At 42.6% G+C, this 26,840-nt stretch overlaps 1 protein-coding gene across 1 annotated transcript in view; it reads left to right on the top strand.

Moving 5' to 3' along the window:
- Positions 1-26,840, top strand: part of LOC111870177 (ras-related and estrogen-regulated growth inhibitor) — a 369,033-nt gene that overhangs the window by 287,943 nt on the left and 54,250 nt on the right. The gene's annotated exons all lie outside the window — the stretch shown is intronic.

Here is a 26,840-nt window from a genome sequence, read left to right as displayed (position 1 = left end):
TGCAGAAAAATCTAAGAATATGTTGCTGTATTGTCGTTAGAATGGAGAGCAAAATCAGAACATAAAGACAGCTAACAGATCCTTTGAAAACGTATCACAGTTCAGAAATTTTGGAACGACAGTAACAAATCAAAATTTTATTCACGAGAAAATTAAGAGGAGATTGAATTTGGGTAGTGCTTGGTACCATTCGGTCCAGAACCTTTTGTCTTCTTATCTGATATCTAAAATCGTAAAAACTAGAATATACAAAACTATAATTTTGCCACTAGTTCTGTATGGGTGTGAAACTTGGTCTCAGACATTAAGGGAGGAACATAGACTGAGGGTGTTTGAGAACAAGGTGCTGAAGAGAAAATTTGGATCGAAGAAGGACGAAGTAATGGGAAGTTGGAGAGAACTGCATAATGAGGAGCTTTATAACACGTACTGTTCTCCAAGTATGATTGGAGTTATCAAGTCAAGCAGGGTGAAATTGGCAGGACATGTAGCACGAATGGGGGCGAAGAGGAATGCATGTAGAATTTTAGTGGGAAATCCAGAAGGAAATAGACCGCTATGAAGACCTAGACATAGGTGGCAGGATAATATTAAAATAGATCTAAAGAGATAGAATGGGGTGGTATGGACTGATCTGCCTCAGGATGGGGACCAATGTAGAGCTCTTGTGAACGCAGTAATGAACCTTCGGTTTCCGTAAAATGTTGGGAAATTCTTGAGTGGCTGAGCGACTGACGACTTCTCAAGAAGGGCGCAACTCCATGGAGTTAGTTATGGATCGCGTGAGTATGGCGTGTGTATGATGTAAAGACAAGCTTGAACACAGAATATGAAGGAAGCCCGCTGAATTGTTCGTACGCTAGGCAAGTGGACAGATGTACAGACCACACGAACAGATATTCCTAGACGACAGGAAACTAATGTAATACCCGTGTAAGATTTGAGGTTTTCACGGCGGCGACTGTGAAGAAAACAGTGTTCTGGGATATGGCGCCGTGTAGCAACTGCTCACGCTGGTTCGCTAGCGAATTTCTTCTTTTTCTTCTACCCCGAAGATGGAGACGATGCGTTCCTCCGAAACTTCAGTTAGCACAATATCTACACGGCGCCAGATCCCAGAAGACTACTTTCTTCATAGTGTAATACCCATCGGGAGTTCAACAGGAGGTCCCAATATTTGTTGCATAAGCTCTCGTACCATTGACGTTCTGCTTTCTTCTGTGTTTCTTTAGTCGTGTTATCGAATGATAACGTCGAAACCGACATTTAACGCCTTCTCGCCCGAATAAAGGTGCGGCCAAACAGAGCGCTGGGTACGCTACGTACGCTACGTAAGCTATGTTCGCTATACGAACAGAAAAATATCTCCCTCTATTGCCAATGTGATTGGCCACACAGACTTCCGTACGCGACGTACGCTATGTTCGCTAGGTTAGCTGCGTCGCAGAGTGTTTGATTCTCGGCTGTATTTTTAAAACGTCGCGCTGGACGGGCATGCGCACTGGGCTCGCTTCCAGGTGTCAGCTGCGCGCCTCAGTAATTTCCCACTCTGATTACAACACGTGTTACGTATCATTCAGCAGAGCATTCGCTTAGATGAAAATGACACTGGAGGAATTAATTGAAGAAGTAAGGAAGTTTCCATGTTTGTGGAACAGAATGTTAGAAGAATATCGGAACCAGAACATGCGTGATAATGCCTGGGACATGATTTCTGGTGAATTGAATACACCAGGTAATGTACAAACATTGTTTTTTTATCTATAAGTTAAGAACTTAAAATATATTCATCAACCCCATTCATTCGGAAATATTCTTTAAATTTAACTTCATCTTCACGTAACTGCTTTATCAGATGATGAAATTCACCAAACTTTGTTCTTCGTAAGTTCACGCCATGCACCCACTTCCTATTACGTTTACACAAGGAAAGTAACAGCAAAAGCCCATCGTCGGAATCATCGTTGCCCCCCCCCTCCCCGCCCCGGTACACTATCGGCCAACATCTCATTCAAGACTGAGCAGTTTCGTACCAACCATAGCTTTCTGTGTGACCTCGCGGTGTAGCAAACATAGCGTAAACAGCGTACGGAGTGAACGTAGCGAACATAGCGTAGCGCTCTGTGTGGCCGCACCTTAACACACACAAGTAGTGAACCGTAAAGCGTCTTCTGTATTTAATGTACTGAACTCACGTACCCACATCAAAGTATTATCAATACTCACATAGCAGACACAATACAATGCAGTAACATAATGTTCGCTTGTTCGTGACCTTCAGCGTACCCACGTTCACGGAACCTGTTAACGCTCAAGAGTTCATTGGTTTAGTAAACCGAATTTTCGTCCTTCAGGCCTTCATCTCACCGTTATATTACTTATATGTGTGTGCAAGAGAAGAGTGTGCAGTCCCCAGTTTTTCGTCTAGGCTCAGCATGTTAGGTAATATATGAATTTAAAGTACACGCCAAGTTTGATCCGTCTGTTGGCTACAGAGGTCATATAAAATTGACAGTGAACTTATGTACTCTTTGTTGTAGACACCTGCACGGACACAAGTGCGCAAGCATGAAATTTAGCAGCGGTCACATAGGAAGCTGACACCTTTCCAGCTGGAACAGCCCTCATACCAGACAGCTTCCCCACTGGACGCACTCGTCCTCTAATCTCTCTCTCCATCCCGCATAAGCCGTTAATGAAGAGTTTAATTAGATGACACACATAGGCTCAGTTTTCATCTTGCCCCATTTTTTGACCTCATACCTTTTGATTTTTCATTTTTCTGTGCTGTTTTCAGTCCTTTCATTTGCCACTCTACGTTCCTTTCATTTTACTTGCTTTCTCTAATTATCTACTTTCAATACAGGTTCTGTATAGTGTTCCAGGCAAGCTTTCTGACTCCTGATATGCTCTCTTGCGTTGTTTTCCTTTAACAGAAGCTTTTGGCAATGTGTTCATTGACACATTCATCCATGCTAGTGCGAGCAGGTCTTCCTGGTAGTTGCTGTGTTATGGGGAGAGGCAGGTGGAGGCAGACCAGGATCGTCGACACGAAAGGGAGAGCCAACATTGGCCGTTGGCCACTTCTGACGTATTTAATTAAATCGACCCTAAGTGACAGCGCACTTCAGGTTCACAGCTTCTCATTATGAGGTTAGAGACTACATGAATCACACTTTGCATTGTCTGATAGTATGCTTTTTTGTAATGTTGCACGTTTCAGCGTCAAAGCTAATCTAATACTCTCATAATACTTGTATAACAAAGTAAATCGGAAAAAAAACTTAAGTTTACCTCATACACAATTTTTTCGCAACGATGGTGGTGCAGTTCTCAGCAGCAAAGCAGTTTTGAATATTTACGCAGTGACACTCTCGCCTTGAGCTGCCAGCAGATGCGAAACTGTCCTGTGCAGTCTTACACGGCAACTTACTAACTGCATGGAGCTGAGTCCTTGAGAAGCCGCCAATTGTGCAGCTACTCAAGAATGCCCCATAATTTTATGAAACTGGAAGGTTCATTACCGTCTTCTCAAGAGCCCTCCACTAGTTCCTGCCCTGAGCCAGATCAGTCCGGCCCCTACCAACCCATCCAATTTCTGTAAGATGCATTTCAGTGTTATCCACCAATCTATGTTTTGGTCTTCTCTGTGGCGTCTTTCCTTCTGGCTTTCACACCAATATTCTATATGCACTCCTCTTCTTTCCCATTCGTGTTACATACCCTGCCCATCTCATCCTTGACTTGATCATTCTAATTTATACTTGGAGAAGAGTACAAGTTATGAAGCTCCTCGTTATGCAGTTTTCTCCAATCTCCTGTCATTTCATCTCTCTTCGGTCCAGATATTCTCCTCAACATCCTGTCTGCATGTACACATACTGTGTATAAGGCCATTTGTTTGGACCAAGGTAATAGGCCTGCGATTATAACGTTCTGATTGTGATTGAATCTTTTAATTTCCAAAATTTGTTTGATTACTCATATGATTATTATCAGTCGATTCTCTATCCTCCAATCAATTGCCTGTCATTTCACCGTTACCTGTCATTACTTTTGCTGTCTCAGTACTGTTTCTCCTCTCTCTCTCTCTCTCTGTAGTCCAACTGTGCTAATTTAAAAAAAAAAAAACTTTACTGGGGACATCAACGCCAGGGCAGAATATGTATCGCGTGTTGCCTAGATTAAGAAAGCTTCTAGATTATTTTGTCATCTGTGTAGTGTTTACACACTATGCGGAAGGTGCTCATGTGAATCAGATTGTTTGAAGGGAGGCAGCTAGCAAGAAATGTTGCACCGCCATTTCGATTAAACTGCCTTTTTCCGGCTTTCTCTCGATTACTAAAGTTAATAACAGGATCTCATCCCCATAAGAGTTTTACATCTATTAAAGCCTTATAGCCGCCATGACATGCTCAGAAACATAGGTCAGGCTAATTAAAGTTGCTGATGAGGAATTTCCTAAGTTAAACGTTTATAACATAAAAAGTCTTATTCAAGTATAACATTTACGTACGTTTAGGTTGTGCTATTGCTATTCGTCGCTGGCTCAAGATTCGTACCAGCCACCGCCAGTGTGAGAGTTGAAGCGAAAGAATGGCATTCAAGCAGTTCTTTTTGACGATATATCTTTTCCGATCATCATTTCGTTGTTGCTGTGTGTTATTTTATCACCGTCTGTGAGATCTCCAAGTGGCCTGACTATACTCAATGTTACCATAGTGTCTGTCCTTAGCTGGAGCTTCACCACTTAATGAATACTTGACTGAAGTTTAGTCTGATGTAGATGTATTTGAATTGGATCATTTTATGACGTATCGTTGAATAGGAGGAAGATTTTTCCGAACCTACACACAGAAATTCCTCAGGATAATATTTGGAACTAAGGGGAGTGGTTAGGCATGGATTAGAGATGTGTATAAAGGGGAATTTTGTTATATCCAAGGATCGCCTTATATTCTTATTACAGTGGAATGAATTAAGTTACAATGAGATGAACTAGAGCTGATCCCCATCAAAGAGAAGTTATCAAGCCCCAAAATGTTCGATAAAACAGGCGAAATTGGTTTCGATAAACAGTCACTAGACTGGAAGGACAGGTCATGTAATGGTATGCGAATGTGCTTTCTGTGACAGCAGACTAAATTAATTTCTACTCTTAGAAACTCTGCTTGAACAGTGAAGTAAGTTTTGTACTTGAAGGTGCTGCTTGGATGTGAGCTTCGTGTGCTTCGTTTGAAGATCGTCAATAATGTTGCCATGTCCTCCATAAGAAATCTTAAATGCTGAATAACACTGTGCACAAGTAATGGATTACATATTCTTTGCTTACAGTTTAATTGAAAACCCGCTGCTTTCCGACATTTGAATTTCACAGTTTTACAATGAACACATAGAGAAACAGCACACCACCCACACTGAAAAACAGGAGCCAGCAGAGGCTCGGTTGGATGAAGGGGCACACCGCTCGACGACGTGAATATTGCACTAGTAAGGGCGGAGGCACACCAAGGAAACTGGCAACCGCAGTTTCCGGAAATTGGTATCAGCCTTAGTTGAACACATGTTACTGAATGAAGCAGCGCATATTGGGGTAACTGCGTTGCTGTTTCCTCAATTTGCGCAGCTCCATTCAGTAACGTGTTCAACTCAAGGCTGGTAAAGAGTTCTCGGAAACTGCAGTTGCGTTGCGGTTGCCAGTTTCCTTGGTGTGCCCTCGCCCTAACAGATCTCCGATCCGCTTCCATCTTTGGCTTCTGCTCTCGCTGACAACAATGTATAATGTAACTTTCGATAAGGTTCTTGTCTGCTTCGGAAGGAGGGCTACGGGGGAGTTGTCTTTTACAAGTCGAACCCCGGGACGTTACCTCAATTCTTAATTCAGGCCGGGATCCTAGATATGATACGAAAAACCGGGACGTATGGGTAGCCTATTGAAGGCCAAAATTGAATCGTTTCTGAGAGAAGTATATTAGGAAGATCTAAGTAAAATGTGTTGAATTGTCTCCTAAGCACACTTAAGGCTGTATACCGTTAAGTTAAGCTGTTCAATCGAAGTATTTGGAAATAATTCCAGAAGATAATTGTTTTATTGAGTAAATCTTGTAGGACTACCGATGCCGGCGAGAGGCTACAAGTGGCGATACATTTGGATCTTATAGCCACTGAACATGAATTTACGCTCTTCTAGAACAGCTAAAGTTGAAACATCTTCAGACGTTTATGTTTGAGGACATCGTCCATTCCTTGAGTCATCGAACTATGATCTCCTTGCACCTGAATTGTGTGAACTTGAAATAAATCTTCAGACCCGATTGTTTTGATATAACAAACCGGTTTTCATTTTCCACCAATGCCAGGCTATACTTTCATAGTTTATTTTTGTGCAGCATTTCTCGTGTAGGGAACAGTTCCTCTTGTTTGCAGTTAGCAGAGCCGTGGGGGGGGGGGGGGGGGGATTTGAGATGTAAACTGTGAACTCATTATGATGGTGAGAGATTTCACGGAAACTGCTCACTCTCTCTCTTTTATTTCTTTATTCCTCTCACTCTCTGTGTTTTTGTTTCGTGTCGTTTCCTTTCCTGCTTTGGAGCTACTCCAGCGCCATTTACTGCTTGACTAATACAGAAAAAAAGCGTAACATTTGATACGATTAACTTTATTATGAATGTTTTTGTGGGGAGCCGGGATAGCGTACTCTGTATAACGACTGGCTACGGACTGAACGCCATAGGAGCCGGACTTTGAGTCCCGGTAGGGTCAAGAATATTCTCTTCACGTCATCCAGACCGGCTCTGTGGCCCACCCAACCTCCTGTCCCACGGGTACCGGGGGCTCTTTACCCGGAAGTAAAGCGGTAGGGTCGTGAAGATGACCACTCACCTCCAACTAGTGCCGACGTCAAGAAAATAATGAATCTATACATCCACTCCCCCATACACCTTCATGGCGTAGCGCTTAATTAGTTAAGCACAGGTACAGTTTAAAGTCATGTTTCATAATGTCTGGGTAATCATTCTGCTGTATTCTTTCCAGCAAGCTAGATGTAACCTTATATCATTTCAGATCTATGTATTATGCCGGATTCTTCGCTTTGAAGTACTGGAAAGCGCAGTGTCACAGATTGTTCCATATCTTGCTACATTCTTCATCGCTTGCGATCTGCTAAGGATATTATCTTGGTTCTGAGTCCCACAGGACTCACGGCCGTATTTTGCTGTCCGACGGCTCCGGGAACCTTCAGAGCACAGCGCTTCTTGTTTTGTACAGTCGCTTCATATAGAAGCATCATATATGTAAGAAATTCCAGTAATCTTCATTCCACCAAATTCTCAAACATCATAATCACCCGAGGCAGGCTGCAATAGGCCAATCAGTGGCCGCCGTGCCGAGTGGACCCAGTTGGAAAACACGTAAACAGTTTTGTAGATAACCTATTCAGATTTCCATGTGTCAGACAACTTTCCGCAGTGCTCTTTCCTTCATTTAATTCGAAACGTTTTAAATAAAAATTGGACAACGAGAATGGAAGTTCAGATATGGTAATGTAAACTTGCACCAGTCAAGGTCCGTGTAGCGAAATCTGACAGCGATATTTCGTTGTGCACTGAGTGCGTTGAAGATATGATACGTGAGACATCTTCCTTGTATTATTTACACAGGACGTTTCGGCCATTGCTACAGATCTTTATGTAGAAGACTGTATTAATTTGTCTGTTCAAGAAATTTTTGTGGAACACGAAGATTCGTGATTGTTAACAGCGGAAACTCTTCACACGACCCTCTCCAGAGCCATTCCCCGCCATATTTTCCTTTATATCTTCCGTGTTGTCTACATGGCCATTTCGTAATATTTCAAGCAGTACGATGGCGACATGACTACTTTGGCGCCACAAATACTGAAAATATATTTGTGTAGTTATCTTTAATTTGCACTGTCATTTCAGTTACTAATAAATTAATCTTAAACTTTGCCTGCTTTATAATCTGCGTTTAAATTTTTTGTGGTTCACTTAGAAGTTTTATAAGTTAGATCTATCAGATTGGCGGCGATATTCAACGAACAAGACGGGCCGCTCTTCGCGCAACGCAGAGACCAACATTATTCTACGAGTACGTCGAACTGCTGGACTGCGCGGTCTGAATCTTCGCTTGTTTCGTTGCATTAATCTGTACACTCTGAGATGTATTGTGCAGGCTGTAAGGTAAATCTACTGGACCAAAATGAAGTTCACTCCGTGACTTTTGCTAGGTGTATCGGAACATTTCAGGACTAGGTATAAAAAAGAATCGCTGGCTTAACTTACTCAGTTCTGACTAACATCTCCTCCAGAACAGTCTCCTTGGGAACATATACAGAGATCCCATCGTTTTCTCCACGCCTCAAAAACACCGTGGAAGTCATTTTCCTTGATGCTGTCGAGTACCGCTTGCTATTCCCTTTGGTTGTCAGACACTGCTTCAAGACGTCGTCCCTTCAGTTTCATTTTTAATTTGGGAAAAAAAGTGAAATGACGGGGCCTAAGTCCGGCGACTGGGGAGGTTGGGGAACGATAATCATGTTGTTGTTAGTCACAAACTCTGTGATTTTCAGGGACGTGTGGGCGAGGGCGTTGTCGTGATGAAGGACCAGTGCGGCGTATGTTCAGATTGTTTGTTAAGACCTCTGGCAAACTCCATAACTGATCCAAACGGTGTCTGCGAGCTCATGAATTGTTTTGCGACGGTCTTCATGGTTGAGTTCTCGGATCTTTTCAACATTTTCTGTCGTTTTGCTAGTGCTTGATCTCCCTGAACGTTCGTCATCATTAGCTGACACTCGACCGACCTTGAATCGTGAATACCATTCAAAAACCGCTGTCCGGCTTAAAGAATGTTCTCCAAAAGCTTCACGAAGCACTTGAAGGGTTTCGGTATCGGATTTACCGAGCTTAGCACAAAACTTTACGCACACATGTTTCTCGATTTTGCCATCCATCGCAGAGAAAACGAAACAAGAAGTCAAAAAAGCACTTGTGTAAAAACAGTGCGTCTTCACAGCGCGGTGTCACGTGCCAGACTGATGTAATAGACTTTCGGAAATGTGACCTTGGCATCCGCTTTCACTCTCTTTCACCGAGGCAGTTATAACAATAACAGTCTGGGAACTTTCTGATACCACCTCGTACTGTAGTGTGTCTATCATATCATTACAGGGATTGGAGAATTCAGTTTAAACTGTCAATCCGCACGTTGGCTTAGCGTTAACGCATCTGACTTCTGCTTAGGAGGCTCCCGGTTCGAATCTCGGTGGAATCACCAGTTATCCCGGTTGAGGCTTTCCTCAGTCAATGCAAACGAAGGGCATGATAGTTCCTTGAAATAGTCCGTGACCTGTTCCCAGTCCTTTCCATTTCAACGTAAGTAATGAAACCTAACCTCTGTGACATGACGCCCGAAAGCCGGAATAGTGAAATCAGAGATGTCCATTGGTAGGCAAGTGCTCGGCATACACCCCGCAGCAACGAATACGCAAGCAACAATCGAATAACTTCCGTTGCTATGCAACGGCGCTGTAAACAAAATAGAGAGGCTGTGTTTTCTGCGTGGTTCATGCCGAGGGGTTATAGAAAGGACAGAGAAGATCGTTTGAGCTAGTTGAGTTTGGAGACGCCAGCCTGCCAGGATATGAGCGTGTGAGCAGAGGAATTAGAATTGAGTCTCCGGAGTTTGCAGTTGGCAGAATAGTGGCAAGAAAGGAATTAGGCGGTACAAAGAAGACTTCATGTGTGATTTGAAGTGACAGTGAGATTGTTATGAATCCGTTGCCAGGAAACGACTGGTGGAGAGTGTAATATAGTGGGGACACTATAGTGTGTGTAACAGTGACCTGCGAAGTGTGTATATCAGCGATAGGGCTGCATTGCTTGTACGTTCGTAGTTCCGACTGCTTCGTACATTTTTGTACATTGATTTACAGATCAGCGTTTAAGACAATACTCTCCAAAGAGAAAAGTATTTCTTCACGTCACATAACTAACTTACTTCGTGGAGCTGAGCCCTTCTTGAGAAGCCGCCCGTTGTGCAGTTACTCAAGAACGTCCCAGCATTTTATGGAACCTGATGTTCCATCACAGTGTTCACAAGAACCCTTCACTGGTCCCTGTCCTTAGCCAGATAAATCCCATTTTTACCACCCCATCCTATCTAAGATCCATTTCAATTTGGAGGTTATTCATTCCTTCTTCTTCTGCGGAGCACGCGAATGTTTTCACAAGGTTTACTGGTTAAATTGCATATTCGCCAGTTTCTTATGTGTCAGTGTTATTTTAAGGAAGAATTCCGTTTGAGCTTTGTATTTTGTTTCAGTATTGTTCGTTATTGTAATTGTACTAGCTTCCGTCAGAGTTTCAGACGGAGAATTGTATGTGAAATACCGTGTGAAACTTAGGCATGTGACGTTTCATCATGTTACGGGACAGGCTGAAGAGGCAGAATGAGAGAGAAATAGCGTTTTAAGCGCGTAAGGCGCATTTGGATTTTTAGTACACATTCCTCATGTTAGAAGGAAATAGCCATAGTTACATTCTCCGCTGGAGTTAATTTTGTAGTACATTTTCTTAATGACGGCATGCCATAGTTTGTTTAATTTTCGATTTTATTAAAGAAAGCAAGTTGGCAAGAGACTGTTTAAATTGTGAGGGGCATAAAGTATCCAGGGCATACTGAAGATGCATAATTTCGCTTGCGTTCGGGCTCTAGCGAGTGCATTGACGTCGTTTTGTTTGCATGTCCTTAGCAACATGGGTTAGCAGTTTGCTTCCTTGTGGACAGAGCGCCAGTCGCTATATTCGATTCTTGACAGAGCAGGCAGGGTTGGTGACCTGGTAGAGAGGTCCATGACAACGAAAACGACGCGGAATTTGACCCAACGCACAAGCCCAAGTGGATGAAAATTTCGAGATGCGGCGTAGAGCAGGCATATGCTCGCAAACCACAGCACCGTCCACTTCTCCCTCACTGAAATGCCAAATGATTTATCTTTGTCTCGTTAAGAGATGGATACCAATTATAAGCCAGTGCAGAAACATCGGCGACTGAACTGATTTTGTCCATTGGACTGAGTTTTACAACCATGAGAGAGAGATTTCCCCGTAGAAAGTGCCCTGTAATTAATAAGTTAAATATTAAAGTTTGGCTTCCAATAGCGTGCCAGTTATATTTGGCTTGCGTAACACTCGGATCCAAGCAGAACTGATCATTGAAGGTCGCCGTGAAAGGGCCGTATTATTATGGCCCGCTCCTCGTGCAGACATTCATACATTCGACACTCAGATCGAAGGTAAATGTAATCATATTTTTGGTGCCAAGACATCACTGTGTTTGCTGCACACGGACAAAAATTTCTACACATTCTGCACCTCAGCACTGGGCGGAAGTAATTAATTAATTCGCTTAGTGGGGGGTGGATTCCAACTGGGTCCACTGGGCACGGCGGCCACTGATTGGCCTATTGTAGCCTGCCCCGGATGTTTATGATGATGGAGAATTTGGTGGAATGAAGATGGGCAGGGGAAACCGAAGTACTCAGAGAAAACCCGCCCCAACGCCACTTGTCCACCACAAATACCACATAACCAGACCTGGGATTGAACCCGAGCCGCCGAGATGGGAAGCCAGCGACTAACCGCTTGAGCTACGGTGCGGCCTTCTGGGTGGAAGTAAGTTTGTGACATCTTGCCTCGTTTGCTTGACGCCCGGAGAAAGATGCCATGTTATCCTTCGAGTAGGGGAATTGTGGCCACATACCCGTTCTGGATAAAGGGTGGGAAGAACCATCCGTATCGAAAATCGAACCAGGCTTGTCCTCATCATGTGTCGCCTTCGGACTGTAAGATTATATGAACAGCGGTCTCAGGAATGAACTTCACTGACATTGCGTATAGTGAAGTGCTCGTACCTAAAATTGAAGTTGAGATTATAGGCCTACGTAGGAGACTTGAACAATTTTTTTTTTCTTGGCACTACAGCCCCAGTGGGCCTAGGCCTACCTCCATGAACTTCTCCGTTCACTTCGGTTTTTCTAGATGTTACACATTCGGCAGGACTCCTTGGGCGGTTGATCAGCTCTACCTGTACACAAACACAGAGAAACCCACACACACACAAACTAAACATCTATGCCCCGAGTGGGATTTGAACCCTCGATTCCGGTTTCCAAGCGAGCGAAGACAGTGCATGTCTTAGACTACTCGGCTACCGTGACCGGCCTTTTGAACAATTAGGAGTGCCAATATCCCCGTCAACCATTACATGCTAATAGGCCAGTCATTATCCGGTTACAAATACAAATGTTTAAATTGCGTTATGAAAATTTCAGTATTTCACAAATACACAGGCGTTTAGATTTTATAGTAGACTTTAAAACTCGCTTATCTTGAATTTCGATTTGATAAAAGACACAATTAATTGTTGTTTTTTCTTCTATTTTATACTTTTTCGATTATCAGTCAAATGTATGAAGGAGTATTCTTTATTTTTGTATCTGAGGCACTATGCTACAAGCCGGAAGGTCGCGTGTTCAAGTCCCGATGAGATCATTGGATTTTTTCAATTTACCTAATCCTTCCAGCCGCATTATGGCCCTGGGGTCGACTCAGCCTCTAACAGAAATGAGTACCAGGAATATTCTTGTAATATTCTTGGTGGTAAAGGGCAGCCGGCGCTTAAGGCTGACAACGTTACCGCCATCTTTGAGCCGATTGTCTAGAAAATGTGGGAACCTCAACATCTCACAACCCTATGGGCCTCCACGGCCTGTTACAGGGGTAGCTTTACTTTTACTTTATCGGTAATGGTAAGGAATTCAACTTGAAAAGTACCTAGAGATATCCAGTGTGTGGGGGCACACAAAATTTCACATTACTTCCCTCTTTTGTTTTGTAATCCAAAATTATCTATTCTGGATTTCACATTTCTGAGTGTGATGACAGAAAAATGCAGTAAAAATATATTAATATTATTCAAGGTAAGTGTAAAAACGCCTTTGTGCGCATCTTTATACTCATGTTTTTGCGGATAATTATTTGCCGCTACAAAACTGTTAATAGTTAGTCCAGTCAGTCGAATAAAATATTTTAATATAAGTACTGTCTTTGCTTCGTTTACTTTTCGGCATTGCCTTGTAGCAATTCCGTACAGGTTTCGAATACCGAGAAACACTGAGTGAGTGCACTTTGTAACTAGTTCCCAAATAGACAGCAAACAACACAAAGAGGATACTTGGATAAGGCATCTCACATCACATTTCCCCGTGTTCTCACGTAACAACCAGTGTGGGATAAAGCACTTAGTGAAATTCGATACCTGTCGGCACGGGCGCTTCATCTTCCTTGTAGCGGGTTGTGTGTCGTTAGCAGCATTATCCTCAGATCGGTGTTTATCTGATTGGAATGTGTGGAGACTGTTGTGTACGTCTGGTTTGTTCGTTTTCAGTCCGCAATTAAAAAGTTAAAGGCCTGTTCGTGTCCTTATCCGATCGGTAGACCATGTCCAGCGTATCCTAACCTCTTTGTGTGGAACCTTTAGGTTCTACGTGCGTACCTTAGAATCAGTTAATTAGCCCAGTGACTCTTCAACCTTTTACAGCTTGTTATCTAGATAATAGTGAGTCACTCGTTTAGTCTGTTAGCTAGATGGTCCGTCAGTGAGTTACGTAGCTAATCAGTTACGTAGGTAAATATGTTTAAATGTTGTGTGCAGTGGTGCCAGAGATCCCATCCATAATGCGATGTCAGTTTGCGCCGAAGCTGTGGTCACCATGCCCAAGTATTGCAGCTCTGTGATTCCACATGACATTGCGTCACGCTCCGCGCTTGTGTGGGAGGAGAGAAAGCGAATTTTTGCATCTCTGCCAAATTCCTGACGTTGTTTTGCACAACTCGATACACGGCATAAAGAATGATAAACAACTCGTGGATCGCGAGCTGTGAGTGGAGCGTCCGACATTCTCCAAGCTGTCAGTCTGTATGTGTCTACATGTACTCTAAAGACTATTTTGACAGTGCAGGTTGAATTAGCGTTAAGGCTGTTGAATATTATTTCGGAAAACCCAGTTCGAGTCTCTTTACGTGAAGCGGCTAATCCTGACTGACGCATCTCAGGTTTGTAGTAATCACTGGAGGCGAATTCTAATTTAGTAACACACTGGACGAAATAGCTGAGCATATAAATTGCCCGATTAAGTGCCATAACATACAGATTATTGTAAATATTGATACATTACAGAGTAAGTGTGGTATGTGGATTATTGCTTTATAATATTACACTGCAGTTATTCAGACTAATTTATAATAAATGCAGTTAAACTTACGTAAGTATGATTAGATTATTCATAAATTGTTATGGTCATATATTTGACAACACTGTATAATTTATAGAATGTTTATTTATTCTCTAAACCTTCATGCTGGCATGTTTCTCCTTCCTGCATTCGCACTAGCTTTTCTCGCGGCACAGATCCCTGACGGCGAGCGAGGACGTTACTAAACTCACCCCTGCTCTTGCAAGCATCTGCAGTAACATTTCTATCAGCACCATGATCTCAAGACTAACGGCCAATAGCTCCCGTTAACGGCATAGCACAGACGTCATTTCACAGAAAAGGTATCTAAATATATTGTCGTCAAAACAATCATATCCAAGCTTTCTGGACAGACACCGAACTTCTTCCAAAATATGCGAAGTTGATTTATAAGGATTTGGAATGCAGTGCCTATAGTCGGCCTCCATTGACTGTCTGCTTTCAGAAATCATTTCTAATTCGTCGTTTCCCAACTGCGTTGCATTATATGGCTCGGATACATGTTTGTGCAGAGGAAATAACATCCCCTGTGGTGATATGAAGCACGGTAACGTCACTCCCAGACAGAATATTGTCTGGTGGATTACGTAAGTTTCTTGACGATGAATATTCCCCAAATTATGCCATTCATTCTAACATCTACTGGTATACAGTGGTGTTCTGAATCGGCCGTGGCATTAAAACGGTACTGCAGTATTAACGTCAGTAACTTCATAACAGGAATTCTGTCGTCGATGGCTTATCTGTGACTGCTTGTTCGCCATCTGTGGTTCCTCGTTACTTGAGAATCTGTCTTCGATTTTCTGCCACTGCTCTTTCATTTGCTTAAGCATTGCGATCGGACGCTGTTTCCCAGATGACACCAAAAGCTTCATAAATTATTTCCTTTACTGTTTCTCGCCGAAACTATATCTGTACTTGAACCTTTGTCCCTATCGAAATGGATTCACCTTGGCAAGGTATCTAAATGGCAGAAATAAATGCATGAGAAACCTGTTACAGACAATTCTCAAATGGGTAACGTGATTGCACACAACATACTGTTACTTAGCTACATCGTTTGAAAGTATTTAACTGTAATTATTTTTGGTATATACTTATTTACTAATGGAGCTGAGCCCTTCTTGAGGCGAAGCCAAATCTACAGCTACTCAAGAATTTCCCAGCATTTTATGGAACCCGAAGGTTTATTACCGCGTTCACGACTGTCCTTCACTGGTCCCTATCCTAAGCCAGATCAATCCAGTCTATACCATCCCATCCTATCTCTCTAAGATCCATTTTAATATTGTCTACCCACCTACACCTTGGTCTTCCCAGTGGTCTCTTTCCTTCTGGCTTTCCCACCAATATCCTATATGCATTCCTTTTCTCCTCCATTCGTGCTACATGCTCTGCAATTGTTGCACATATTTGATTTTTGTGTAGAAATAAAAACGGACGTACTTTCTTGTAGGGAATAAGTTTTACTTTTTTAAAGTAAACAGTCGAGATGAATTAATCGAAGTTTCGACCAGACTTTTATAGAAAAGCGTGCGACGGTCTGAGATGATTCTGACTGGAACATATAGATAAAATATTGTTAGCAAGTTGAAGTTCATTTTTATTAGTAATGAGGAAGACAAACTTATGCCGGAGTTCAGTGTTCATAAATGCAAAGCCAACCGATCTTTCAACAAATAATTGCATTTAATTGTCCTTTTCCGAATAAAAATGTAATTTTTTGATGAGCAGTTCTTTCACAGTTACTGCTAGCCGCTTCTATGGATGGATAAACTGCATCATGAAAGATTGATTTGCCTGTTCAAAGACCAACCCCACCTCGTAGAAAGGGAGACCCTGTTTCGAGACATGTAAGTTATCTAGGAACGAATAAAAATTTGCTCATGGGTTCCAACAGGACCAGCAACCAAGAATTAGTTTGCTGACAAGGGCCAGCAGCAGATTACTGCTGTGCTGTGCTATGCAGAGGTAGATGATCCTCTGCTTGGCAACAGCGTAAAGGATTGCATTAAGCAAGACAGTATTGTAGCATATAGACTCGTTGCAAAGTAATGACTAAAGAACGTCTCTTGCTAGGTAATGGCCGCAACAGATTCGTAACACGCACCAACTGAGTAACTGGGAAGCTGTGTTCTCTACGTCATCCATACGACAGCTGCGTGAGACGGCAGTATAACTTGTTTTCTGGGTTGTCCGTGCTGAGGAGTTATAAGTGGGACAAGTCTAGGGTTTAGTTAATTGTGAGACAGTCGCCGGCCAGTAAGGACGTGAACATGCAAACTGAGAAAGCGACGGGGATGGAAGCCATTACCATGCGACAACCGGTGAAGATGTAGCAGGTGACTTAGTTCGTTCTGTAGTGACTTTTATAGTGTGTGAATTTTGATGGCGCCGTAGTTACCTGTAGTTGTGATCCGTAAGTGTTCAATAAATCCAGTTACCAATACAAACCATTTCTATAGTCACTCATAAGTGTGACAGTGTTATGAAGGAGATCCAGAGTAAGACTGTCCGGTGTCTTCTCTGAAGTGCCACCTTAGGTTCTCCGACGTTTTCCTCCAGGTAACCTTTCACAAGAAAGGTAGTTACCGTCCTCAAATTGTTTGTATTGAGTGGTCGTAATGTGCGACTTAGTTCCCTGCAGTTTGTGCGCGAAAGTTGGGTGAACTTGCTACATGACGTCCGAAAATATTTTAAAAGCCTTTCTTCGCCCCCCCCCCCAATTTAAGTAATCAAAATGACGGCGAAGCTCTCCGTGCTCATTCCGATTGGCGAAAATTTTGCACACTCACCAATTCGCATCACGCAAAACCAGTCGCAATAGCATCTTCTTTGCCTGCAGGCTGAAAGGACCTGCGCAGAAACACCTGAACTGAGAGGAGTGGAAAGATTGAGCGCTCTACTTAATACTGAAACCCACCTTCGGACAGGATCTTCAGTGAGTACTATAAAGCTCACACTTTTCATAATATATTTCGGTTGGAGCCGGGATAGCGCAGTCGGTTTAGCGACTGGCTACGGGCCGGACGACCGATAGGTCGGAGTTCGAGTCCCAGTGGGGGCAAGAATTTTCTCTTCCCCAAACCGTCCAGACTGCCTCTGGGATAAACCCAGCCTCCTATCCAATGGTAATCCTGTGGGTAAAGCAGCATGGGCGTGAAGCTTACCACTTACCTCCAAGTAGTGCCGAGGTCAAGACAATGTGGATCTATACATCCACTCCCCCATACACATTCATGACATAGTGCTTAATTAGTTAAACACAGAGACAAGTTTACCTTATTTTAGTAAGGTTATTCTCAGTGTTACTTACTTAGGTCGCCTGAGCGTTCCCATAAGGCAGAAAAGTCTTGTGATAACGTGTAACAACAGAAACTGTGGAACTTTCGCGCGCGGGCTGCATTCCATTGTGACAACACCCACAGCTGTGCCCTTTGCCCTGCATATTTTAATGACGCTCATTTCTAACACCAGTGACAGTACAGTACTGATTATGACACTCTTCGGGCCAAAGGGCGTAACCCCAGCTTTCTCACTTTGCCAGGCTGTAAATTTTGAGTCAGATGACGCTTCCAACACTTGAAACCTGTTTAAACAGGTCCAAAGTATGGAGTATTTATGGGATAGATACGCGTTTATAACACCGTGAGACAAGACCCCGAAAAGGATCGTAGAAAGATTCCAGAGAGACTATGGGTAGAAAGTAGTACACGCTAGTCGCGTGGTACGAGGTACGGTAGCTGTGATGACCCATGATGTACGTACGCTAAGTACACGATAGAATGGTTGTAAGTATAAACCGGACCTGAAGATGGCACACGTGTGCCGATGAATATCGTCCTATACAGCATACAGCACCTGCGGGAAATAGCGTTGTATACATAGGAATATAATAAGTATTGTCTTTATTTTGGGCACTACCTCATTACCCGTGAGATTTTTGGAAAAATTTCCAGTAAAGTGATGTATACATTTTGAAGATTTCTGTATCCTGTGATGTATCGCAGTGTAGTCCGTTGAAATTCAACCACCGTTTTAGAGAAACATGTCGCTTACATCTTCAAGGTCTAAGAATCCAAGCAAGAAACTAGCATGAAAAAGGAAGTAAACGGGGAGTGCTGAAGGTGGAAGCGACTTGTTGCTCCGAAACATCAGTTGGCTTTCAACCGACTGCACAGGTATTCATCAACGCTGTATCAAATTCAGTGATTATTTAATATCGAATGAATATGTAGGGCGGCTGCGGATTCACAGTGGTGTGGAAAATGGCTGAAGTATCTGCCAGGTGCTATCCTGTCATTCAGCTGGCGATACTCAGAAAATCCACGAAAATCCTCAGTGCAGACAGCCAATGCCTGAGCTTAAATTCAAACTATGTAGCTAATCCACGGTCGTCTTTTTATCTCATTCGTCTCAAAGTGGTCCCTGGGGCTGATATCGCCCTACTGAAACATTGAACCATTTTTCTTTTTCCTTTGGCGCTACATCCCCAATTTGGACATCGGCCTACCTCCATGAAACTGCCCGTTTCACTTCGGTTTACTAGATCTTAGACATTCGGTATGACTCCTTGGGCGGGTGATTAGCTCGTTGCAAGGCCTCCCTACCTGTACACAAACACAGAAAAACACTGAACATCCATGCTCTGAATGGGATTCGAACCCACAATCCCAGCTTCCGAGCTAGCGAAGACAGTCCATGCCTTAGCCCGCTCTGCTACCGTGACCGGCCACTGAACCATTATGGATGTTATATTCCTGAACGGTAATTAACGGCATAATTACCAAGGCGACGAATTATAGTCTGAACAGCTAGGGATCAAGTTTTGATTCTTGATTTATTTAAGGACACTCTCCAACTACGTTGGTTAGAGAGCGTCAAATGGAAGAATTATTATGAATGATAAATTGGAATGCATATGGAAGGGATTGGGTTTGGCCCATTTAACGGGTTATCTCAAACTTCCTTGAAGAAACTGAAGACAGGCAAAGAGCAACCTTAGGACATTGAACCGCAAGGAATCTCTTGCACCCCGCATCATTGAAAGGCGAAGTGACATTCGATGGCTGGAGGTGGTGATTGGTGCATTGAGAACCCTCGCTGTGCCCAGTACTGCTGAGGTGCCTACCCAGCGTTCTGGTGAGTGGGTACCGGACGGCACAGTGGTCGAATGCTTAAGCTGGCCATTGTCTCTGCTGTGAGGAATGCGCAGAGACGTGCTTGCTTCCCTCCACGATGAGATGCTTAACCCGGCGCTGGTGAGATGGGAAATTGTAACAAAAATGGTAAGGTGGGGTCCTACTGACCCCAGACATTCCGTCGACCACATCAACCCCACCTTTGGTTTTGTTGTAAAACAATGATTTCCGGTTTAGATGTTCTCTCATCTACATAATCATCATAATGTAATGTGGAAGTCACGATATTTTTAGGCACAAAAAGCTATGATTATATTGGGTTAAAAACCAAAAATGGTAGTCATTAGGCTTCTTCGCTTGGTATTGATGAACTGAGGTGACAGTTCTCTTTTATTTTTCATGAGTGTTCCCACCATAGTTAGCCAATGATCTTCTAACATGGATTTAGCCAATGGGCAACTTGTGAACCAATTATCTAAAGTCATGTTGCGACCTGTTCCAGAAATAGGTGCAATCATCCTTGTAACATCTTCAGAAGGTGTATTTGAAACTTGTCTGGGCCTTCAGATTGTGCGCCAACGTAAACTTCAAATTTAGAAGTATAAAAGGACTTGACATCAACCAAAGCAAATACCTTCAGGCCATACTTTGCCGGTTTGCTTCGAATGTAGTGCCGGAAACTGCAACGTCCACGAAGCGCTTCTAACTTTTTACGTTTCTCCTAAAGAATATACAGACTCACATCATTGAACTTATCAAAAATTTCTCTAATTGGAGCCAATTTGTCGTAATATCTTCGTTCAGTTCTAGTAGTTCGGTCATCAAATCATAGACGTCTAAGAAGAAAACGGAAACGAAAAAGTGACATTGTGCTTCTAAATAATTCAACACCGGTACAGTCCATGACCCATAGCAGATCATCAAGATCCTGGTGACTAGACGTATAGAAACCAACTAAATATAAAAGTCCAAACACAGACTTTATTTCACTCACATGAGTCTTTTGAACACTATTATTTTTGGCGAAATTTACTTGCTTTCTTTCTATTTCGTCATTCGTATTCTTCAAAATTAGGTCTATCATGTCATCAGGAAAAAATATCTCCCAGTAATCTAAAACTGATCTTGAATTTTTTGCGTTGCCCAGACCACCAGGGGCTTGGCTAGCTATGTTACATGCTCGTGTTCTTATTGGAGCTTCTAACTTGTTTTTACTCCATCTTGTTTGCTTATCCTTCGCCAAGTAAAAGGCTTCCTCTGTGGACTCTTCCTCACAGTCTTCTTTTGTATCAGAATCATTGTTACTGTAAAAGTAAAGGCACCCCTGTAACGGGCCGTGGAGGCCCATAGGGCTGTGAGATGTTGAGGTTCCCACATTTTCTAGACAATCGGCTCAAAGATGGCGGTAACGTTGTCAGCCTTAAGCGCCGGCCGCCCTTTACCACCAAGAATATTCCTGGTACTCATTTCTGTTAGAGGCTGAGTCGACCCCAGAGCTATAGTGCGGTTGGAAGGATTAGGTCAATTGAAAAAATTCAATGAGGCCGAAACATGTAGTGTAGAGAGCAAGATCAAAGGCACAAGAATATATTGTTTGCACTTGAGACGGAGGTTATATCATTTATCGTATGGAGTGCAACAGGATGCTTAAATATAATATTGTCAATGACCTCATCGGGACTTGAACCTGCAACCTTCCGGCTTGTATCATAGTGCCTCAACCAACTACGCTACCGCGTGCCCCCCCTCCTGGTTATTGACTAATTCTAAATCAAGCGGAGATAATAATTTCACTATCATTATCTCCGCTAAATGGCTCCTCGTCTGTCAAAGCGTATCTATAAGTTGATGTAACCTCTGTTCTTCCAGCTCGTAACTCATCTGGTATAAAAATACCCTCTAAATATTTACGAATATTTATTTGCTTATAGTTGGTATGTAAAACTATAGAAGACGCAGCAGTAACGATACTATTTTAGTAGAATATACATGAAAGCAACTTAAGTTTCTGTCACACTTTTGGTAAGATGGGGTCTGGTGGACCCCAGCACACTAAACTTGCTTGGGCACAACAGCCTGTCGTCTGAGGCGTCGGGTAGCGGGTTACGGGAGTGGAAGCTACATTGAGGCACGACTCACTGCCACACGTTCTTAAAAAGTTATAGTCAATTTAAAATCTTTGGGATCTCTGACACCCCACCTTACTAACGCCGGATTAACTCGTCATCGTCTTCGCTTTAGGGCACAGAGAATCTCGGCTCTGGCTTCTCGGAAGATCACTGTTTCTTCTTCCGCTTGGTGTATAATGGAAGGCTTGTTTTAGTGTTCGCGTGTTGTCCATCCTTTTCAGGTACCCCAACCATCAGACTCTGTATTCCTTCATGTTGTGCTCTGTTGAACACATAATTTTCTTCTAATTTCATCATGCCTAATGCTAATCACTCCTGTGCAACAACAGACTAGTCTTTAAAAGAATTTCTTAGAATGTAATGTCAATTATGTCTATACCACTCAACGCAGGACTGACATTTGATAATATTGTTAACTGTAATTTTCTTGTAGAGTTGATTTTTTAGTTCTGCCGTTAATTTTATTGTTTTGTAATAACGTTAAATTGTTATCATCACCCAGTTGCACTTAAGATCCACACAAGTTTTATTGGTGATGTAGGAAGTGCCTTGGTGCTTGTTGATTTTATTATGGGCCGCGGGTGGTTAGCAGGTTCGTGTTGTGATGGTGAGTGAGTGAATTCATTAGAAATGCATGGAATGTGTGCTGGGCAGTAAATGACTTCAGTCTCCCCATTACATGGTGATTTAAGAACAATGGTAACACTATCCGACCATAACTCTTACAGGGGTGTACGTACTGTGTCTAGCCAAATTATTCGTGTCTGTGTAAAGAGAGTACGGGTAAATCTTGTGCAAAAAAATTCTAAAACGTGCCCGCATCACTGAATATTCCAGTAATATGATATTAAAAAGTACATATATTACATTTATGCAGGATACAGTACAATTCATTAACCTATATTGCTCTTCTTTTGTTAGTTTTAGGAGCTTTTCCAAAACACGTGTTTATATTATTTTTCTTCCTCATTCCTTCTTAAAGAGGAAATTCATTATGTGTATTCTTTCTTTTTTTTTATTGGCGCTACAGCCCTCGTTTGCGCCTAGGCCTACCTCCAAGAAACTCTCCGTTTCACTTCGCTTTACTAGATCTTAGATATTCGGTAGGACTCCTTGGGCGGGTGATCAGCTCGTCGCAAGGCCTCTACCTGTACACAAACACAGAAAAACGCACACAAATAACCATGTCCTGAGTGAGATTATATGTGTTCTGCACTGCGCTAAATATTATCACGGTGACCAAATTGTGGGGGGTGACGTGCGGGATATATATATATAGCATGCATAAGGAAATAAGCGAATTCAGGTTCTGACTTGGGAAAGCCGAGAGGAAGACCCAAGTTGAAAGATCAGGATGATGCTAAAAAAACTGGGCACGAGACTATATATTTCATTCGACTGGCTCAAGATAAGGCCTAGTGGTGGTCTCTTGCGAGCAAATTTCTAAATTCTTCGGGTACCGTAAGACGCGGAGAATTGTATGACGAACTGAGAGACTATCATCTCTTCAAGACGGGTTATACTCCATGGAGTTTGTTAGGTAGACATTTTCTTTGTGTTTGTTCCCCTGTACAACTTTATGTGTCTTGTAGCCTGTGTCTCTCGTGTGTAAGTATATCATTTCCATGCCTTTGTTTCTGTTTCTTATTTATCGTAGCCAAAGCACAATGTCCGTGCTGTCTAAATGTTTCAGACGATTGTGTGTTGCAGTAAATATGATTATTATATTGGGTGTTGTCCTTGTCTAGAGTTTTTCCAAACACAACGTTTCGACAAGTGAATCTATTGCCGTCCTCAGATGTAACAGAGGAAATTTCGCTACTAAATTGGACCCATTATAAAGAGCCAGTCTGAAGTCACCGGTCCAGTGATTGTGGGTGAATCTAACGGGCCTAACTGAGCAGGAACCTTTGCTCCTTTGCGCATAATGGCGAAAACAGACAGTTTCCGAAACGTCTTTGAATAAAACCTAAACGATGAACAATGTATAGGACAGTATTCATAGCTCTACTCATGCTTTGATTAGGTTATATCATTTTTAAGCACCCACCGCTGTACTGCGAACATATGGACTAGATTGCCAGGCTGCTCCATTGTAAGTGATGAATATCTGCTAACTACGACACCCACATGGGTCACAATCGGTAGTACGTAAATCTGTCACATAGAAATGACTAAGTATATGATGATGCCTCGTCACCAGAACGCAGGACAAAATCACAAGCTAAAGACAGCTGATGGATCCTTTGAAAATGCTACTGAGTTCAGATACAGACACTTTTAAACAAAGTAAAAACAAACTCCGTGGCCTGTAGTCCGCAAGCGAACTATACCGACCGACAGACCGCCGCTTGTCGGCGAAGTTAGTGCCAACTTTTGCGGATAGAGGGTGTCGCGCGGTCAGCGCAACGAATCCCCACGGCCGTTAATCTCGGTTTCCTATACCGGAGCCGCAATTTTTCCAATCAGGTAGCTCCTCAGTTATCCTCACGAGACTTAGTGGACCCCGTTCCAGACCCACTACTCAGAAAATTTGGTAGCGCAGGGAATCGAACCCGGACCTCTGGATTTGTAGCCAGGAATTCTGGCCACTAGACCACAGAGTTATGGGACTAAGCATGAAATTAGTTCAGAGACGGGCAGGGTCTCTCAGAGAACATGTTACCTAAGGAATGAATTTGATTGTACTCCTGAGGATGGAAGTAAACAAGCGCACCCATGTCATGTCGGGCCCTGGTACTTTTGCTTCCCTGCAATTACACGTTGTTTGGACCTGACCCCTGTCAGGATATAGATCAGGCTACCGCGACCCTCGTTAAACGGATACTCGCCCAACAGCAACTGAAAATTAATGTGGCTTAACGACCACGTTTCGTCCGTGTTGCAGTGCTGTAATCTTCGCGGCTCCGAAGAAAAGCGGAACATGTAAATTCGTTGACTTGTGTTGAAATTTCAGTTTCATAGTCAGGCAGGATAACAAAATGCATGTAACATGAAATTTTCACCCTCTTATCTCTGATATATTTCAAGATGTACTCGATATTGGTGCGTAGCTTTAAGTAACATGTAACATGAAATTTTCACCCTCTTATCTCTGATATATTTCAAGATGTACTCGATATTGGTGCGTAGCTTTTAAATAAAAGTGAAGTGGCCACAAACATCACTAGCATTGACGTAGTTTGACGATGTTTACTACAAATATTGGGAATAGTATTATGTTTTGTAGTTTGCTATTAATTTTCAAATTTCAGTAATGTCTTACAAGGGATTTGTTTCGAATAAAGGACCACAGAAATTGCACTAATTAGTTTATTTAATTGGTTTTTTCTTTAAGGGGTTGGGCGGTGCTTAATGGTGGAAAACCTCACTTCGAATCATGTCAACTTACAGTTATAAAGAAACAAAAATTATCACATTCATAGGCTTATAGTCAGTTCAGTTGTTCCGTTTCTGTGTAAAGTTGATTTACGGAGGGATATCGACTCGTGCGATGCAGGTGTTCAAACAGAGGTATGAAATTCAGTATGAAATACAGTATGAAGCATTTACTTGGAGTAGAAAGAAGCATCCTGCCGTTCCATCCCATAATAACTTGATGTGTGAAGCATGGGCCCAGATCTTTATCAGTATTAGCCCTTTAATTAGATACCGGGTATAAATCACATTGCATCTTGGGAACGGAACCCAACACAACCATCAACAGGTGCGCAGTTGCCATGACGACGTACTAGAGCGGGAAGCATATTGTGTAGGCCGTACTGAGAAGAAAGCCGACATGTTAAGGAAGTAACTCCTTACATCTGGACATAGAAATGAGCTAGGTCCGTAAATTGGCAGTCATTAAACTGGTATCATTTCACGCGACACTTCCTTCTGTAAAAGCATTCATCGTTTTAGAGTTTTCATACGCAAGGTTAATTGCCTGACTGTTCATCTCCACATAGTACCTAAGTTAATATTAAATGAAATTTTATATCCATGCCCTCAAATATATTCTCAATCTGGTGCGTACCAGACTTTATCCGTTTGCCTTCATGATCAGAATTCACTGAACAGAAAACCGTCATACATAGGCCTTTATATTGTAAATTATGTAAGAGAAATAGGTTATGGATTATGCTGCCCTCTGGTAGATGAACGCTTTTCGAGGTCGTATCCGGTCATACTTTCAGTTTTTACCCATCGTATTGTCACATGTTCAGTGATTATAGACGGGGGTTGGATTGGTAATTGGATTTATTGAGCTCTTTAAACTCGTAAATAGAAGTAACTATAGTGCTATCGCTAATTCACATGGTCCAAAATTCACTACAGCACGCACTAGGGCTTTTCAGTGGACTGTGCCGTCATCGGTTGTCGCCTGGTAACGGTGACTAACGCCGTAGATTCCCCAGCTTCCGTGTTCCACGGCTGATCTTTGTCAGATATACGTATCGCACGTATAGCATGTTACTGAAAATTCTTCCTTGTGCACTATATACAAGTTCTCTGTCTGTCCAGACTTTGCAAAGCAGATAATGTCTGTTTTACTTATCTCATGCTGCAACTGCAGCTTAGTCACTTGAACGGACTAAGCTTGACTACCGCCAAGTTTAAACCTCATATATTTTCTGTGTCTGGCTTCACCTTGCCCTACGCTGCAGAAATGTTCATTCTCTTGATTCTCTATGACTTCTGCTTGTTGCCTGTACACTTTTGTTACATAATCGTATACATACGGAAGGTTGAAAGCCCTGTGCACCTTGGAAATTTTCCAGTTGTGCGGAGAACCTTGTATTTAGGCGCTGCAATTATAAGAGGTGGATTCCTGCAACTAACTCCCAGACGGTTTTGTTACGCAAGTCATAGTCGAAGTTACTTTAGTAGGTTTTCTTACTCAGAGAGTCAAGAGTTACTTTAATAGGTTTTATTAGAGTCAGTTCCTTTACGACTAACGGTTTACCGCCAATCAGTTTGTCTTGGTGCCAAGCACCTCGAGACTCAGGCTAGCAATACTCGTATTTCATTTCAACTACAACTTGCGATCATAGCCCTACTGTAACATCCTCTCTGTAGAGAGGATGGATCTGTCTTTTATCACTGTTGCTGTCCCTCGCCAGCGCAGTCAATCTCATGTCCGAGTCCTGCGGGACTCATGACCACATTTACTGTCTTAGATTCGAGACTCCGCCATCGTGGAGGGCTAGGTCTCCATATTTATATCCCCAGCAACAGAGTGACCCAATT

This window comes from Cryptotermes secundus, unplaced genomic scaffold, assembly GCF_002891405.2.
Source record: "Cryptotermes secundus unplaced genomic scaffold, Csec_1.0 scaffold779, whole genome shotgun sequence".
Taxonomy (NCBI): Eukaryota; Metazoa; Arthropoda; class Insecta; order Blattodea; family Kalotermitidae; genus Cryptotermes; species Cryptotermes secundus.
The sequence above is the reverse complement of the archived record's forward strand: the minus strand, read 5'-3'. Positions and strand labels throughout refer to the sequence as shown.